This window comes from Diabrotica undecimpunctata, chromosome 9 (assembly GCF_040954645.1).
Source record: "Diabrotica undecimpunctata isolate CICGRU chromosome 9, icDiaUnde3, whole genome shotgun sequence".
NCBI classification, from domain to species: Eukaryota; Metazoa; Arthropoda; class Insecta; order Coleoptera; family Chrysomelidae; genus Diabrotica; species Diabrotica undecimpunctata.
The window spans coordinates 76296073-76313408 of NC_092811.1; the positions used below are offsets into that span (position 1 = coordinate 76296073).

The 17336-nt window shown below is 33.8% G+C and overlaps 1 protein-coding gene across 2 annotated transcripts in view; it reads left to right on the forward strand.

Moving 5' to 3' along the window:
• Positions 1-17336, forward strand: part of LOC140450155 (sensory neuron membrane protein 2-like) — a 383672-nt gene that overhangs the window by 223144 nt on the left and 143192 nt on the right. The gene's annotated exons all lie outside the window — the stretch shown is intronic.

The window sequence follows — 17336 nt, forward strand, 5'->3', positions numbered from 1 at the left end:
TGATAGGATGGCTCCTATAGCGAAGGTGCCTGCATCAATCGTAAGGTTGAAGGGTTTAGTGAAGTCTGGATATTGCAGAAGTGGTTCATTAATCAATAAACTTTTACAGGTTTTAGGATTTACAGGATACAGTTTAAGAATTCTTCGGTGTGTTCAATTTTTGCATCCTTTTTAAGACATATGGTAAGTGGTTGTGTAATTTTGGCAAAGTCCTTTATGAATTTTCTATAGTAACCAAGTAATCCTAAAAGTCCTCGAATTTATTTTGCTGTTTTTGGTACAGGATAGTCTATGATGGCTCTAATCTTAGTCGGGTTTGGTTTAATTCCCTCGCAGGTTACGACGTGGCATAGAAAATCGACTTCTTTCTTAAGGAATTCACATTTGTCAACTTGTATCTTAAATCTTGTTTCTCTTAATCTTTCAAAAATTTTCTTAAGATATACCGTGTGTTCTTGAAGAGAGGTTGAAAATAAAATAATGTCGTCCATGTAGACCAGACATATTTCTCCTATTAGTCCTTTTAGTACGTTCTCCATTACTCTCTGGAATGTTGAGGGTGATTTTTGAGTCCGAATGGCATTCTCATGTATTTATAGTGGCCATTTTCAACGTTAAATGCAGTCTTCTGGATATCTTCTTCGGCCATTTCAATTTGATGGAATCGACTGGCTAGATCTAGGGTTGGGAAGTATTGGCAGCGTCCTAGTTTGTCCAGAATGTTATATTTGGAATTGGATATCGGTCATCGATGGTTTTCTCGTTCACCTTCCGGTAGTCGACAACTATTCTCCATTTAATTTTTCCTGGGGCATCTGGTTTCTTTGGAACGACTTAGATTGGACATGACCAGGGTGATTGACTCGGTCTGATAATTCCTTGATCAAGCATCGAAGTAATCTGTTTACGTACTTTTTCTTTATGGATGTGTGGATACCGATATGACTTGGTATAAACTGGAACTTCGTTTTTGGTTCGTATATGGTGCTTTATTTGGTTGAATGAATATTGAAAGTTGAATAATGTATGAAATATCTCTGCAAACTTCCTGCACAGTCGTCTTAGGTGAGATTCTTCTTCTGTATTAAGATGATCGGTTCTAAGGAGAGGATCGACATCTCTTAGATTACTGTCTTCAGTAGGTATGATATCTGACGTATATATATATATATATATATATATATATATATATATATATATATATATATATATATATATATATATATATATATATATATATATGATATTCCTCAAGATTTATGGGTTGACTTTTGATGGGATCAGTTAATGCTACTTGGATGTATTCGTCGGTTTTATTGACTAGCTCGGTCCAGGCGAGTTGATTACAGGCAACGGTTAGATTTTCTCTTAGGATGGCACCTTTGACTTCTTGTCTTGGGATGACGATTGTACCTGATGTTTCCTTTACTGCCAATCGGACTTGGGTAATTGATTGGGGCTCTAGTTGGACTGTATAGAATTGGGCTTTGTTTGTGACATAGTAATTAATAGGAAGAATAGAATGCTCTGTAGTAAGAGTAGCTTGGATAAAATCGAGATTTGCTTTTAGAAGTTAAAGATTATCGAGGCCGATAAGACCGTCAAATGTCTTTGAAATGAAATTTGAAAACATAACATTTTAGGTTAATATCGGAGTTAAATTCGGGAAAAATTGGAATTTCTACACAATAATCTTGTGAATGATTCTGAAAAATTGATGTAACAATAAATGGTTCATATTTAATATTATTCTTGTAGAATTTACTGGCTATATCAGGATTAAGGAAATATTTAGTGGCTCCTGTATCAATAATAAGAAGTTTAAGAGGGGGATTTTGAATTTTAATGTAAGGAAGCTTTCTTTTGTCAGTAGAGGAATGCAATTCCCCTACGTCACTTCTTTTTCGTCTTGAAACGTTTGAAAATGTACATTTTCCTCATATTCTTGGCTTTCTTGTTCATAATAAGGGTAATCTGGGTATGTGTCGTTGTCTATACCTTCATCGTAATTGTTTTCCTCTTGTTCGATATTAAAGAGTTCTTCTACGGTGAATCGGGGGCTGGCTGTTTGTTGAAAGCGGAAGTTTTTGTGAGATTGGGATCTATTAAAGCCGGTTTGGCGTGTAGATACGCTCATAGGTGTTGGCTTATATAATTGAGATGGAACTGGTTTATGAAAATTGGGTTGATTAGCCCTAGAATTTTGTGCATATGAAGTGATTTGATGATTTTGTTGAAATCTAGAGGGTTGAAATGTCTTGGACTATTGTTAGATGGTTGTTGTTGCAAGGGCATTTGATTTAATCTAAAGAATGGCTGTGGCCATTGAGGCTTGAGCACCTCAGGCTGCCTTCGTGTAGGAGCGGGTGTATGAGTTAAATTGGGTCTCTGTGTTTGTGAAGTCGCAGATGGTTTATTAGAAGATGATAAGGAATAATTATGAGTTTTTTGGAGATATCTAATGTTATTTTCTTCCTGAATATATTGAATAGCAAGAGCGAGATTCGGTGGTCTCATGGATCGAATTGTTGATCCTAGGGGTTCTCTTAGGCCTGCCAAAAATGTGGTTAGAGCTTGTTGTTGGAAAAATTCTTTTTTACTTCTTTTAACTTCCTCGTTTTCTGTGTGTAATTCAATATGATTTGAAATAGTATTTAAAAGGCTCATACTTTTTTCGTGAAATTGATGAGGGTTTTCGTTTGGAGCTTGACGAAGATTAACTAAATCTCTAGTTAATGAGTTTTCGTTACGTTGGTCTGCAAAATTTTGGACAAGAATTTATTTTATTGAAGGCCAGTCTTTACAGCCGTATACAGAAATAATTTATCTGGCTCTTCCTTTAATTTTGTTCATAATTCCTCGGGTAAGCATGAGATTTTGAAAATTTTCGGGGTTTGTATGATCCTAGAAATGGTTTAGAAACATGGAAATAACATTAATAAAATTGTGGAGTTTATTTGGATTGCCGTCGTACTTTGGTACGATAGAAAGGCCTTTATTAACATCAAAAATGGGTGACATATTAGAATTATTTGAAATGAATGCTGGTGTAATAATTATAGAAGGTATTTCAAACAAATTTGTGGACTTAAAAATATGATTATTGTCAACTAAATGTAAATCTGGTTTAATATTTTCACTAGATTCTATATTAGATTAAAAAATTGTTGAAAGAGAATCGCTTATTCTAAAAGATGATACTTGTGAAATTATATTAGAATTAGAAATAAGATGAAATTTGCTTACAGTAATGGGATGATGCTTGGATGCATTCCTTTTTGGTACAAGTTTCTTTTCTTCTTTAAGTTTCTTTTCAGAATTCTTCATAAATATATTTCTGTGCCAATTTTTCTGGAATCCGTAGGTTAAACAGCTGCAGTTTTCCCTGTTTGAAACGTTTGAAAACGACGATGATCTTCTGGAGACTCTCCCACTAATCCACTGAATGCGCCACTTAAGGGTTGTCACTCCCGAAGGTACTTTTTAAAAAGGCCCTTTTAAAGGTACAACTAACAGAGTAACAGCATTTTATTTAATATAATTACAACTGACTTTAAAATAAAAATTTATAGTATTTATAAGAAATTAATTGATGACGACCTGTCTGAAATATGTGTTGAAACTGCTGAACGGCTGGACTATTGAAGTGCAATACCGCAATCGACAATCGGGGTTAATGTATAATAATTCGCGCGAGCAACCTGGCCCCTCGTGGTAAATGGGCGAATGGAAGTGAAAGCGAAATACAGAAGCTTTAAAACAGAAAATCAATAAATATGGGGACATTGAACGTCAGAGGCCTTCTCTTAAGGACATTTTAAAACAAAACACTACGATCTATACATGAGGATCTGAAAACACAGGACATAATGGAGAAGTCGTACTAATATACAGTAGAATATTAAAATATCATACAATATGATACAATCAACTTTAGACTCATTAAAATAACTTTGGAAGTTAAAACAGAAAATGTCTTAATCATTCAGGTATATTATATCCATACAACAGATGCCTCAGATGAAGACATTGGCATGCATAACGACATAAAAAAGATCTTGAAGAAAATTGCACAAAAGGAGCCAGTATATATTATTGGAGACTTTATGAACCACATTTGGGAGATATTATCAGGTCATTTGACTTGGGCATTAAAAACGACACAGAAGAAGGTTTTTTACAGTTTTTAGTAAAAACTATCTAGCAATAAGAAATATACTTTATAAACATCACACAAGAAGGCTATTAACATGGACTAGCCCAAATAAAAACACAAAAATCAAAATAGACTACAGAAATCGCAGAAAACAATATTATTAACCTCAGTAATAAACGTAAAAGCTGTGCGTACTGTGAATCAGATTATTAGCTGCCCAAAATTAACTACAGTCTCAAACTACACACAACTGGAAAAATACATCATCCAAACAGCTAAGGTTAAATACTGCGAAATAATTTCAGATAAAACTGATAAACAGGAAAAATACAAATAATAAAAGACACAAATAAAACATGGATAGAAACAAAAAGCTGGATATGTTCGATGCAAGGATAAACTTTAGACTCAATGAAACAAAGAGGACTTATGCTACAACGTATTATAAAAAACAGGAAACAACACTCAAGAAGTACCGAAGCTAAGCAGGAAAATAAAATGTATGTGCAGCAGAGATAAAAACAACCATCTAAATAACGTGTGTAAAGAATTGGAGCAACATTCAAACCACCATGAAAGCTATGTACTATTTAAAAAAGTTAAATATTTTCACTAAAGTTTAAGCTATATCTTCAAGCGATTTAAGACCATAATAGAGAAATATAAACCGAAATACAGAGCATTGCAGAGACATGAAAGAATTACTGCTTAGAAATGTACAAAGACACTTCCATTCCATCACAGAAGCATCCATTTTACGAGCATAAGCAGGGAAGGCTCTCAACCAACAAAGAACCAAAAAACCCAGGGATAGAGGGTATACCTGCGGAGAGTCTAAAAGCAATAGGCTAGAGTGGCATAGATATAATCCTGGATATCTTTAACATGATATGGATCACAGGTGAAATACCTGATGAGTGGTGAGAATCAACCTTTATCCATAAGAAAGGATCACCAACTGTACGCAGCAATTACAGTACCATTGCCTTATTCCTCATGCAAGCAGAATCCTGCTACATATAATCAATGAACAGCTAAAGAACTTTCTACTTGCAGAGATAGCCAAAGAACAATATGGATTTGTACCAGGGAAATGAACACATGAGCAGATATTGAACACCAGACACATACTAGGAAAAGTGAGGGAACACAATTTACCAATGCTGCCGTTTCGTAGATTACACAGAGGCTTTCAATTTAATCAAATGAGATCCCCTCTTTAGTATACCGGGAAATATGAGAGTGCCTAACCATCTAGTTAACCTAATAAGAAATCTGTATAATAAAAATTCAAGAGTTAATGAACTCGACATATATTCAAATGCGTTGAAAACAAAAAAAGAAACTAGACAGGGTTGCAGCATACTCTGACCATTATTATAAAACATAAATATATTCTAAATATATAATGAGAATAGTACTAGACAAATGGCTCACTCGGATAAACAAAGAATTTGGACTTTAGATTAACACCGAAAAGCAAAAATAATGATCCAAGACAGGACAAAAAATAATCTACCACACATACACCAAATAGCGAATTTCAAAGTAGTAGATAGATTTGTGTACTTGGGCTTCCTAATAACCAACAATGGCGATAACTCCTTAGAAATCAAGCAGAGACTATCATTGGCCCGAACCGCAACAGCTAAATTAATTAAAATTTGGAAAGATCGAACAATAACAAGGAATACTAATCTCAGGTTTACAAACAAAAACTTTCAAAAAATCGATAGAAATAAGATCGAAGCCTTCGAAATGTGAGTGTATAAAAGAATTCTATGCGTGTCATGGACAGAACACAGAACCTAAAGACAGGCTATTAAAAAAATGAGCCGTATTCAATGACGAATCGAATCTAACCAGCTGATGACACACACTTCCAAATCATAATTCCTTTGGCAAACTTCAGAGTTCTTTTGAGAAAATCTTTATGGAATGCTTCATTTTTAATTCTGATAACCCGTTTTCGAGTGTCTCCCACGCAAACATCAAATTTCGATTCTTCATTGAATATGACTCTAGACCAGTTATCAACGGTCTATGAAATCTTGCAATACTGCCCAATTGAAGCGGTTGCTTAAAGTTTTCATGGACCATTGATGACTGGTTCAAAGTGATATTCAGTAACGAATCGAAATTTGATTTGATTCAGAAGTAAAAATGAAGAATTCCATAAAGATTGCTTCAAAAGAACTATGAAGGTTCCCAAAGGAATTATGCTTTGGAGCTGCATGTCATTAGCAGGTCTAGGAAGATATGAGGTGATGGAAGGTACAATTAAAGCAGTAAAGTAGCAAGAAATTTTGAAAAATAATCTTGTATCAAGTGCTCACGATCTCCACCAGGACTTGAATTTTACATTCCAGCATAACAGTGCTGAATGCCATACAGCTAAAACAACTAAAAAATGGTTTGAAGATAATAACATTAAAGTCCTCTCATGGCTTTCGAATGGTCCAAACCTTAATGTTATTGAGACATTGTGACTTAAGATCAAACAGAAATTGCGTAATGATCCCCAGAGAACCTCAGTCGATTTGAATAGTAAATTGAGAGAATTATGGGATAGTTTCAACCCTGACTTGTGTAAATACTTAGTACGGACAATGCCAGACAGAATTGCCGCGATTGTAAAGGCGCGTGACGATATAACCCCATATTATTAGTAATTTCTTGAATTTTTCGAACATTTAGTTGTCAAGATGTTATGCAACATTTTCGTTTATTTTGCCAGCAACGCTGCAATTTAAAGTTTATAGAGACCGAACCATTTTAATATTTTGTTATTAATGATTGTGTTTAATGTATTGTTGATCTCGTTTTTTGGTTTAATAAGCAAAGTTGTGAAGATAATGTTTTAAATAAATTTTCGTTTGACCGAACATTTAGTTGTTAGGGCTCGTATTATGATTATTTTTATCTAATGTTTGCCTTGAACAAAATCCTTGAGATAGACCGACTTTTTGGTGTGGGATTGTAAGTGTTTATCTTAGTTTAACTAGGGTAATATTTTTCATAATTATCATCATTTTGGCTTTACAACCTTGTATGTGTCCCAGCCTCCTCAAAAATTTCTCTTCGGTCGTCCCTATCCATCGACTTCCTCCGACAAGCACGTATTCCTATAATTCTCATGTCTTTATCGATGTTATCAAGGCTTGTTCTGGGTCTTTATCTTCTTTTCTGACCAATGGGTCTATCAAAGACCGTTTTTCTGGCTAGGTCATTTTGTTTCATCTGCATTACATACCCTACCTACCTCAGACGTCCTATCTTAATATATGTATTTTACGATATCTGGTTCCTGGTATATTTTATAAAGTTCGAAGTTATGTCGTCTTCTTCACATTTCATTGTCATTCACCACTCGATAGATTCGCCTCAGTACTTTTCTTTCACAATATCCACATGTTCATGACTTTTTGTTAGAGTCCAGGTCTGTGAAATATATCTCAGGGCTGGGCATATTATTGTTTTGTAGAATTTTACCTTTGTATTTCTCAATATATTTAATTATATAAGAAGGATATTAAGCCCAAAATAGCACATTCTGGCTATGTAAATTCTGCAGTTTATCTCTGCGGTAGTATTATTTTCAGTGTTGACGTGCACTCGTAGGTATACAAAAAACTGCTTTCTATACCAAGTGGCAGTAGGATTTGTGGTTGCGTGCTTATTTCCATGTACTTCGATTTGTTGATGTTTATTTTTCAAACCATTTTTGTAACCGATTCTTTCAGTGCCTCTCGTACAGCGTTTTCCGTTCCCCCAACAATATTAATATCATCGGCATAGGCAAGAATTTGCACTGATTTGTTATTAAGCCGCTGGTTGTGATTTGTGACATACGTATTACTTTTTTCAGTGCTAGAAGAGAGGGTCTCCCTGGCGCAGCCCGTTATTTGTTCTAAAACGTTCAGATAGTTTCCCCTGAATTCATACTTTCAATTCAACTTTTTCAAGAGTTCTTCTTCTTCTTCTTTAAGTGCCGTCTCCCGATCGGAGGTTGGATATCATCTACTGGATATCATTTACTCTATCTACTGCTGCTCTGTCTTAAATTCTTAGTCTTAGTCCCTTAAATTCTTCAACCATGACACTCTTCTACTTCCTATACTCCTTCCTCCTCTTATCTGTCCCTGTATTATCAGCCTTAGCAGTTCATATCGCTGTCTCCTCAATACGTGTCCCAGATATTGTAATTTTCTTATTTTTATTGTGTTTATTATTTCGAATTCTTTGTCCATTTCTCGCAATACTTCCGTGTTAGTTTTCTTCTGTGTCCATGCTATTCTAAGCATCCTCCTGTAATACCACATTTTAAAGGACTGTAATTTATTTATGTGTTCTTGCTTTAATGTCCAGCTTTCAAGTCCATATTGCAGTACACAGTCTGCAATCACAGTCTTACAGTCCAGCTACACGTAGCATCTCAGTGCTCTTACTCTCAGTTCTAATCTAAGGTTTTTGTTGTAGAGAATTGTTTTCATTTTTACAAACGCATTTCTTGCTATTTCTATCCTTGCTCTTATTTCGGTTGTTTGATCATTATTGTCTGAAATCCAGGTTCCTAGGTATTTGTATTTATCAACCCTTTCTATCGGTACCTTTCCCAAATGTATGATTGTTGGTATATTTGTTTTCTTTGTTATTATCATGTATTTACTCTTTTTTATATTTATTTTTAGTCCATATGTTCACAGAAACTGTTTGTTTTTGTTTAGCAGTAACTGGAGTTGTTCAGCAGAGCTTGCCATAATCACGGTGTCATCTGCATATATTATGTTGTTAATAGATCTTTCGTTAATTATTATTCCTTCACTTTGAGATAGTAATGCTTCTTCAAAGTTGAGATGGTGTTGAGATAGTAATGTTTCAAGAGTTACTTTTGTTAAATTTACCACCTCTTGACAGCTGCCTGGTAGTTTTCTATTATTTGTTCTGCATATGGTGTCCTAGGATTGCATAGTATAGTAGATAATATTTTATTAGAAGCTTAATTCCTCTGTGGTTAGAGAATCGCCTTTTTTGTGTATGGTGCAAAGTATTCCAATTCATGAGCTGCTGTAGTGCCATGATAGTATCGTGGCCACCTTTTTATATAGTTTAGCTGGGAAACCATCTATCTCGAGTAATTTGTTTTTGGCTAGTTTTTCAACTGCATCTTTAACTTCAAGAATTGTTAGTGGTTCCTCTTACCTCTCGTCTGTTCCTCTAACCTCTTCTCTTTCGTCTTCCAGGTTTTCTTCATCTTCCTCCATATTAAGTGCCCGTTTAAAGTATTCCATCCATCGTCTCTATACTTCTTTCCTTGTTGTTAATAGATCATCAGTCGGACTTCTGCATTGATTTATAGTTGCCGGGAATTCTTTTCTCTTGATGTTAACTTCCTTATAGAATGCTCTGAATTCGTTCTCTCTGTTAAGGTTTTCTATATATTTAAGTTCCTTATTTACTTTGTTTCATTTTGTCTTTTGTGTATCCTCTTTTCTGCCCTTTTTTTTCTCTGGCAATTTTCAGCAGCTGTTCTAGTTCGTCGGGTCAGTATTTTTCTGTGGGCTTCATATTTTTGCATTCTTGCATTCATCATCAAATTAATTATTGTTAGGGGCACAAGTTTCTGTCCCTATTTCATCTTTTGCTACTGCTTCAATATTTTCCTTTATTCTGTTCCAGTAGGAGTCTATATCTTTCTCGCCTTCTTCATTTTCATTTTGATTCCTTAGTCTGTTGTGATCAATCTGACTCGTTGTTGTTTCATCATGAGAGGTCCAGGTTACCTTGTGTATATTCTTTTGTTCAAAATAGGTGCTAGCGACTGTCACTTAGCCCAACTCCCAACCTGGAGGACCAAGGACTCTTCTGTTAAGGTTGCCATACCTTAGTCTGTTTTGGTTCGCGGAAAGTATTTTATTTCCCACCTAACCGTCGCTTCTAGGACCGGTTAGGGCGGTCTTCGATCCAATACGTGTAGACGCATTTCGTGGGAGACAGACAATACACACAACTCAATTTTTTTATATAATGTAGATAAAACATGAGGTATGAGGTGGTCCCTCTTTATTAACGCTCTTGAAGGTTTTTATTGAAGTTATAACCTGGGCAACCATCTTCCAACCGAGATCATCTTCTGATAAAATTTTGTGTTATCTTTTTTAATAATTTAATGATTTTCGTGTTTTTTATTTCTACATTTATAAAAGTTAATAAACCTTCAATTACCGAAGTTAAATATTAATTTACGTCTTAACTTTATTTAAAGCGTTTTTATCACTAAGATTAATTGGTATAATGTTTTAGACTTTCGTTTATCTCGAGTTACTTTTAATCTTTTTCTCTTTAATTAATATGGCAATATATCAACTTAAATTTTGATTTAAGACACTCGCAGAGCATTTTTCGTGTGTAATAGAAGTTTCTGCATACGGTAAATACGCAAAAAGCAGGTTTTGCTTTAATTGTTAACAAAATATGCACTAAAATTTTGTGGATAATCTTGTTTTTATACTCATATTTTTATTATTTTAAATTTTATTGAAAAGCCATATCCGTTCGAAATATCTGTAACATTTTTTGCTCTGTCTGGCAGATGACACTCTTTGAGGCAATATTCGTTATCATGAATATCCTTCGAATAGACCTCGATGCAGGTGCTTTATTACAACTATCAGAACCATAAATACTCTAAAAATTGCGGAAACCTGTCCTATGTATAAATAGGATAATCAGAGGGACGACTTCAGTCTCGGATTCTGTCTCTGCCTTAAATACTCAGTCAGAAAGTCAATAAAAGAGAATGAAGAAAAAAGCAAAAATGGCTGCTCGGATATGGATCACAGTAAATCCGCATAAAACGAATGCGGGAGTACTGGCAAAACCCGACGCTAAACAATAAAAAAAAATCAAAGAACTCTAATGAGCAGACTAGGTCATACAGCAATATAACAAACTTTCCCGACTGGCACACAGATACCATCCGGGTACTCAACTAGATCAGTATCAAGCAGACCTGATCTTTAACATTCCTTCTATCGGCAGTCAGAATGAACTTCTGTAGTTCCATGCAACATTGTTTAGCGCAAAAACTCTCTGGTACCTCAGCTAACGAGTTCACAAAAAAATAGACTACTGAGGTGGTGGAGACTATGATGGGCCTGTGGGAGGGAGTAAACTTAAATGTAGTCGATCCCACTAATATTGCCGATTGTCCCATGGTGCTCAACCGTATTCTTGAGAAAGAGGTTGATGCTGCTGAACTTACTGTTGCTACAAAAAAGGGCCAATGTAACTTTTATACATAAACACTGGGTTTAAAAGGGCAAAATAAGAGTTCTTGGAGAGCTTAATTATAGCCCAACTGTTGAAGTTTCAAAAACCTATAAAATAGTCAATCTACATATCAAAACACTGCTTTCGATGAATCTTTGTTCGTGGAATTAAACTACGGTCAAATGAAGACCATAGAGGGAGGTAGTATGAAGGAGATAAATTTAAGATGAGCATTTCTCCCATATGATGATCCTGAAAACCTACCACCAAGGCAATTAGAACAGCTAATGGAAGATTGCAGGAAAATGAACTGCAATTGGTAATCGGCTGTGATGTGAATGACCTGGGGACGTATAAACACCAATGAAAGATATAAGGAATGGATATCATGAGTGAATGGAAGATGTAAAGTAGGTCAACTGGCTGCAGTACGACCGGTTTACAATAGAGGGCTTCCATGGAAAAAAATTCGCACATTGAATGTCAAAATATGTTAATATCAATGTTAAATTTAAAAAAATCGAAACTCTTAATTTTATTAAAAACGAAAACACGTAAGTAGATAAATCGTTCTCTATGAGTTCTAAATATATTTTTTTATCAAATATCTTCAAATATGAAATGGTAATTTACATAAGTTTTAAGTCCTTTTTGAATGAATGATATTATTTTTCAAAAAATTGTTTTTTTTTCATGTAATAATATCTACACCTATTCGGATATAAATTTGATAGTTTATCATGACTTCTTTATTAAAAAACTAAGAAACTATAATTTTCAGAAGTATCTTTTTTAAGCCCTCTTTTATATACGGTTCGTACTGCACATAATTAGCTTATTATTCATTTTCTGTTTATTCATAATTCTCATTCCAGAATAATTAACCTTTTAACAGCTTGTCTAATGGATAAGTATCTTATGTTTTTGGAATTACTTGGTAGTCTCTAAAAAGTATTTACTGCTTACCTGATGGTGCCTTGTAGTTCATGCAAGATATGGTTGACTATTTCAGGTTCTATACTACAGATCCCACTGTATACGGTTCCACATATCTAGTACGGAAGGATGTTATGATTCTGAGCTGATTCCTTTTTTTTTTCTCACTATTTTAGCCCTATCATCTATCTATCCAATATACATTTTGCCATATGCTGGACCAGATATACTTTCCCAGTGAGAGTTATTGTCGTGTTCTCTTCTGGCAAGTTCATCAGCTCGCTCATTGTCATGTACTGCCGCCACTTATATCAGTGTAACACCATTATGTTCTACCAGTCTATTGAATTCTTTTTCGCATTCCACACTAGCTTAGAGTCTCCCTTAGGGCTCCTATCTCTACCTATAATATAGACATATATTATCCTATCAGAATAGGAATGTTTACATTTCCACCACTAGTGTATATATCTGCAGTGTTAGACCCATCTGTGTACCAGTTATAACTATGTAATCTGGGTTGTTTTTCTTACGTCCCTTCCTTCTCATGAGCGGATATACACCTAGATGGAGACTTTCGGTCTGTATCTGAGTACCATATGATCAGAAGTCATCATCAATATGGTATCCCTCATTTCATTTATGATATTACTTTCTCCTGATCTACCCATTATATTACTCAGGTTTTCTCAGTCTATAATATCCTATATGTTTTCTCAGTACCATACCTCACGTGAGCACACATCCACCTGAAAATGTGCATTAGGCCTGATTATCGACTTGAATTATAATACTTAATTGTAGTGATCTTTTAAATTGTCCAGATATGATTTCAGACAAAAATAATGCTCTAAAACTAATTTTTTGGATATTTTTTAGCCTTAATAACAATACAAATAAATACAAGAAAGTAAATAAGTATAGTGAGGGACAAGATCTATGCGAAATTTTAAAAACCGACCTACTGGTAATCTGATATTGATACCTATTGTAATACAGACCACCAGAGAGACATATACAGACCTCCCTCTTCAAACGGACTTCAGCTGGTAACGGAATATAAATACGAGATATATAATACGATAAATACAAGAAAAACTGTAAGAACACTAGTTCATTTGATTTTAACCAATGGCTTCATTTGAATGTTGGTTTAAGCTCTTTCGAGGGTCAAACCACACTAATCTTTTCGATTTTTTCTATCAGCTCTAGGATGTCATAATTTTCACATGTGGCTTATTGACGTACATGTGTTTCTCTGGAATGTAGCAAGCAGGCACGATTCTTGAGGGAATTAGCGGGCGGAATAGAGACAGACCTTTTTTAAAAAAGGATTCATTTATTCCTTTTTCTTAAAAAAAAAACAAACAAAAAATGGAAAGAAGAATGGGAATGAAGTTACTGTCTTGTAAGGGGTTTTTTTTATTTGTTTTGTATGATGAGAGAGTGATATATCTGGCTCAAGTTGTCGATGTCGGTTCTCTTATTTAGGGACGATGGATGTTTTAGAATTTGATACATTTCAAGGATGGATCGCTTATGATAATTTTTTTGTTTGCACAGTATTTTGGTATTCGTGAAGTCGATACTGTGTTTGGTTGAAATGGCATGCTGTGCAAGGGCACAAGATGGTTTAGAAATCCTAATGTGGCTTTTGTGGGACGTTAGTCGACCTTGAAGAGAGCGGCTGGTCTGGCCAATGTAGCAGGAGTTGCACTCTGCACAGGGTACATGATAGACGACATTAGTTTGTTCTAGAGGGGCCAATGGAGTTTTTGTCTTAGAAAATAACTTGCCTAAGCTTCTGGTATTTTTTAAGGCTATTTTGACAGGTAAGTTTTTGAAAAGTTTGTTCAGCTTGTTAGTGATTTGTGGGAAGTATGGGAGCGAAGCATATTTTGTGGTTTGTTCAGGAGTGAGTGGGGACTTATTCATCTGTATTTTATTAGATATGGACGCTAATGTTAGCCCGTTGGGTGTTTCCGTAATGGATTGTCCATAGCTTTTGGAATATAGAAATTTATTGATAAAGGATGCCGGATAGGAGTTATCTATGAGAATGGACTTCAGTAGATTGAGAGATTATTCTTTGTACAGCGGGTGTGTCACGATCACAGTTGACGACTTTTATTTGCCAATTATTGACCGATAAAACCTCTGCTATTCAACCATTGAAAATAATTTAATATATATATATATATATATATATATATATATATATATATATATATATATATATATATATATATATATACAGTATACTCCCTCTATAACGAACACGGTTATTACGAGGTTTCGCTTATAACGAGATACATTAGATGTCCCGTGAAATTTCTATTGAACTATAACCGTCTATAGCGAGGCAAATTTGGTTATAACGAGAGAAAATAAGATCCAAAAACGTGTTTTTTATGTTTTTGGTCCGGTCGTGGCCATAAATAAATACCTTTTCAAACAGCCCCTCAATAAACTTAACTGCAGCCCGCAATAAACTTCTTTACAATGAATAAATACAACTGTTTCACATCTTTAGAAAATATATGATAGAATGATACTGGGCCATTTAAAGCAGTTAAAAATGACAGAGTTCTTAAAATTGCAGAAGCAATAATTTATGTTATCCTTGAAAATACGCTTTATACATTATGTAGTTGGAAAAAAATATAAGTACAGATTTTTTGTTTTAACGTATATCATTGATAATAAAAGTAAACAACTCTTTTATGTTTTAATATATTTCATTGACAGTAAAAGTAAATAACTTTTTTTCAAAAACGCCATTCAAACAATATTTATTAGCATATTATATTGCTCCGAATGGCTTCACTATAGGAAGTTAATGGTTTAGAAAACTACAGATTCATATTTATGCACAGTATTATTATTGTCTGATATAACGAGATCGGCTTATAATGAGGTAATTAGTCTGTCATTTCAGTTCTCGTTATAGAGGGAGTCTACTGTATATATATATATATATATATATATATATATATATATATATATATATATATATATATATATATGTCCTACCTACTACTTAGTGTCGAGTGTCACTCGACACTGAGCTGAGGAGTAGGCAGATTGAGACCTCAGTGCCGAGAGACAGTTCTTGCAATATAGAACACGATACTGGTACGTCTCGAGTGAGGGGAGTAGGCAGATTGAGACCCCGAACTCGAACCGAATCGTATCACTCTTGATAATGGCTCCAAAATGGGTGCCGAAACGTCGAGTAATAAATTCTCAACGCGGTTCTTCCCGAGAACTAAGTAATTTTCATTCATTTGACCGCGGAAATTTATCCGAACATGTATGTTGTATTGTATGTATGTAATTTGTATATTTATAAGAAACTTTATAGATATTTACACTATAATATAGAATATAGTACTAATATCTAACTTTTCTGTTTGTAAAAGAGTAGGTACCTACCATAAAGTACAATAAACTGGTAATTATAAAAGTGTAATATACTTTCAACGTCCTGGTCTTGTTTCGCATATTGTATGGTTATGTGTATCCTATATTCACAGATATTCAACCAAATACCAAAACCTGCTTTTACAATGGTTTCAATATTTATGGTTTTGGTTATTGTAATACACTCACTAGAGTCATTGAGAGAGGGGGACATGATACAATGCTGTGGTGAAGATAGCTAAAAAGAACCTCTATAGAACGAAGTATTTTCGTCTGGCAGTGTTGACATAATGTATAGCTGTATGCTTTAAGTGTACAGAGAGAAAACTTTGAAAAAGTACATTTTTATATTATTTTATGGATTCTGCAATTTTTTAAATTCATATAAAACAAGAACGAATAAAAATATTTGTTTCTTTCGGTATTAATTGCAGTAAATTATTAGAATTTTTTTTGTAATTGTCCTTTGATAGATTTATTTATGTCTTTTTAACTTTATTATTTATACTAACATGTTACTACCTATTTACTGTTTTAAAACTATTTACTTTTTCTTTTTTGATAATTCTAAACAATTCATTTTTAAATATCTAATTGCTTTTCTTACTGTCACCAATGTCTTACAATTTCACCAATATTTCTTTCTGTCATGGCATACATAATAAGTAGCTATTTTCACTGCAGCGTATTCTGGATAATGTCCAGGTAGAGTATTTTTTATTTCATTGGATTTTAAATTCAATATGAAAAAATTCTTTGCATAAACTTTAAGCTATCATGCTGCTTTGAATATTGCTTAACTCACTTTGATCATATTAAGTTTAGTACAATAATTGAAGAATTTGTTGCCTGATTTCCTGCAAATCTACAATAAAATATTAAGGCAAGGTAAACAATAAGGCATGGTCACAAAATTTCATTTTTATATTGGGTACATATGACAAAACACACAACTCCCATTTAAATTTATTCTTTATGTATGAAAAGTCCAAGAACTTAAAATGTAAGTCTTTTAGAAAAGTGGCCTTTTATTGCTACCATAATTAAACAAAGAAGATGTGTAAATTATAGAGCTCAATCAAGTTCAAGAAAAAAAGTAAAACAAAAATTACACAATTTTTGAAATAAAAAAATAGGTAATCGAGTGGATACATGAAGTAAGACATAATGCAAGAACTATCCAGTTAGAATTCCAACATTCTTAAGAGACCTGACCAAACACAAAGAGAAGAGCACAAAACTTTAAAATATCAAATCGTAAAAAGTAATTAGGTACTATTTAAATGGGAATAGGCCACAATTAAAGGTTCAAGTAAGTTTATTGATGTTTCAATTTTCACTTCGGAAATCGTTCAACGTAAATAAACTTACTTTAAGCTTTAATTGTGGCTTATTCCCATTTAAATAGTAATTACTTTAAAATTCCACACAAAATAGCTTCAAAATATTAAAAAACCGTAAAAAGTACCTATTTTGTGGTAATAAACATTTACTTTTCGTAAAAATTGGAATGTACCTAATTATTGATCAAAATAGTTTTGTTTTTCAA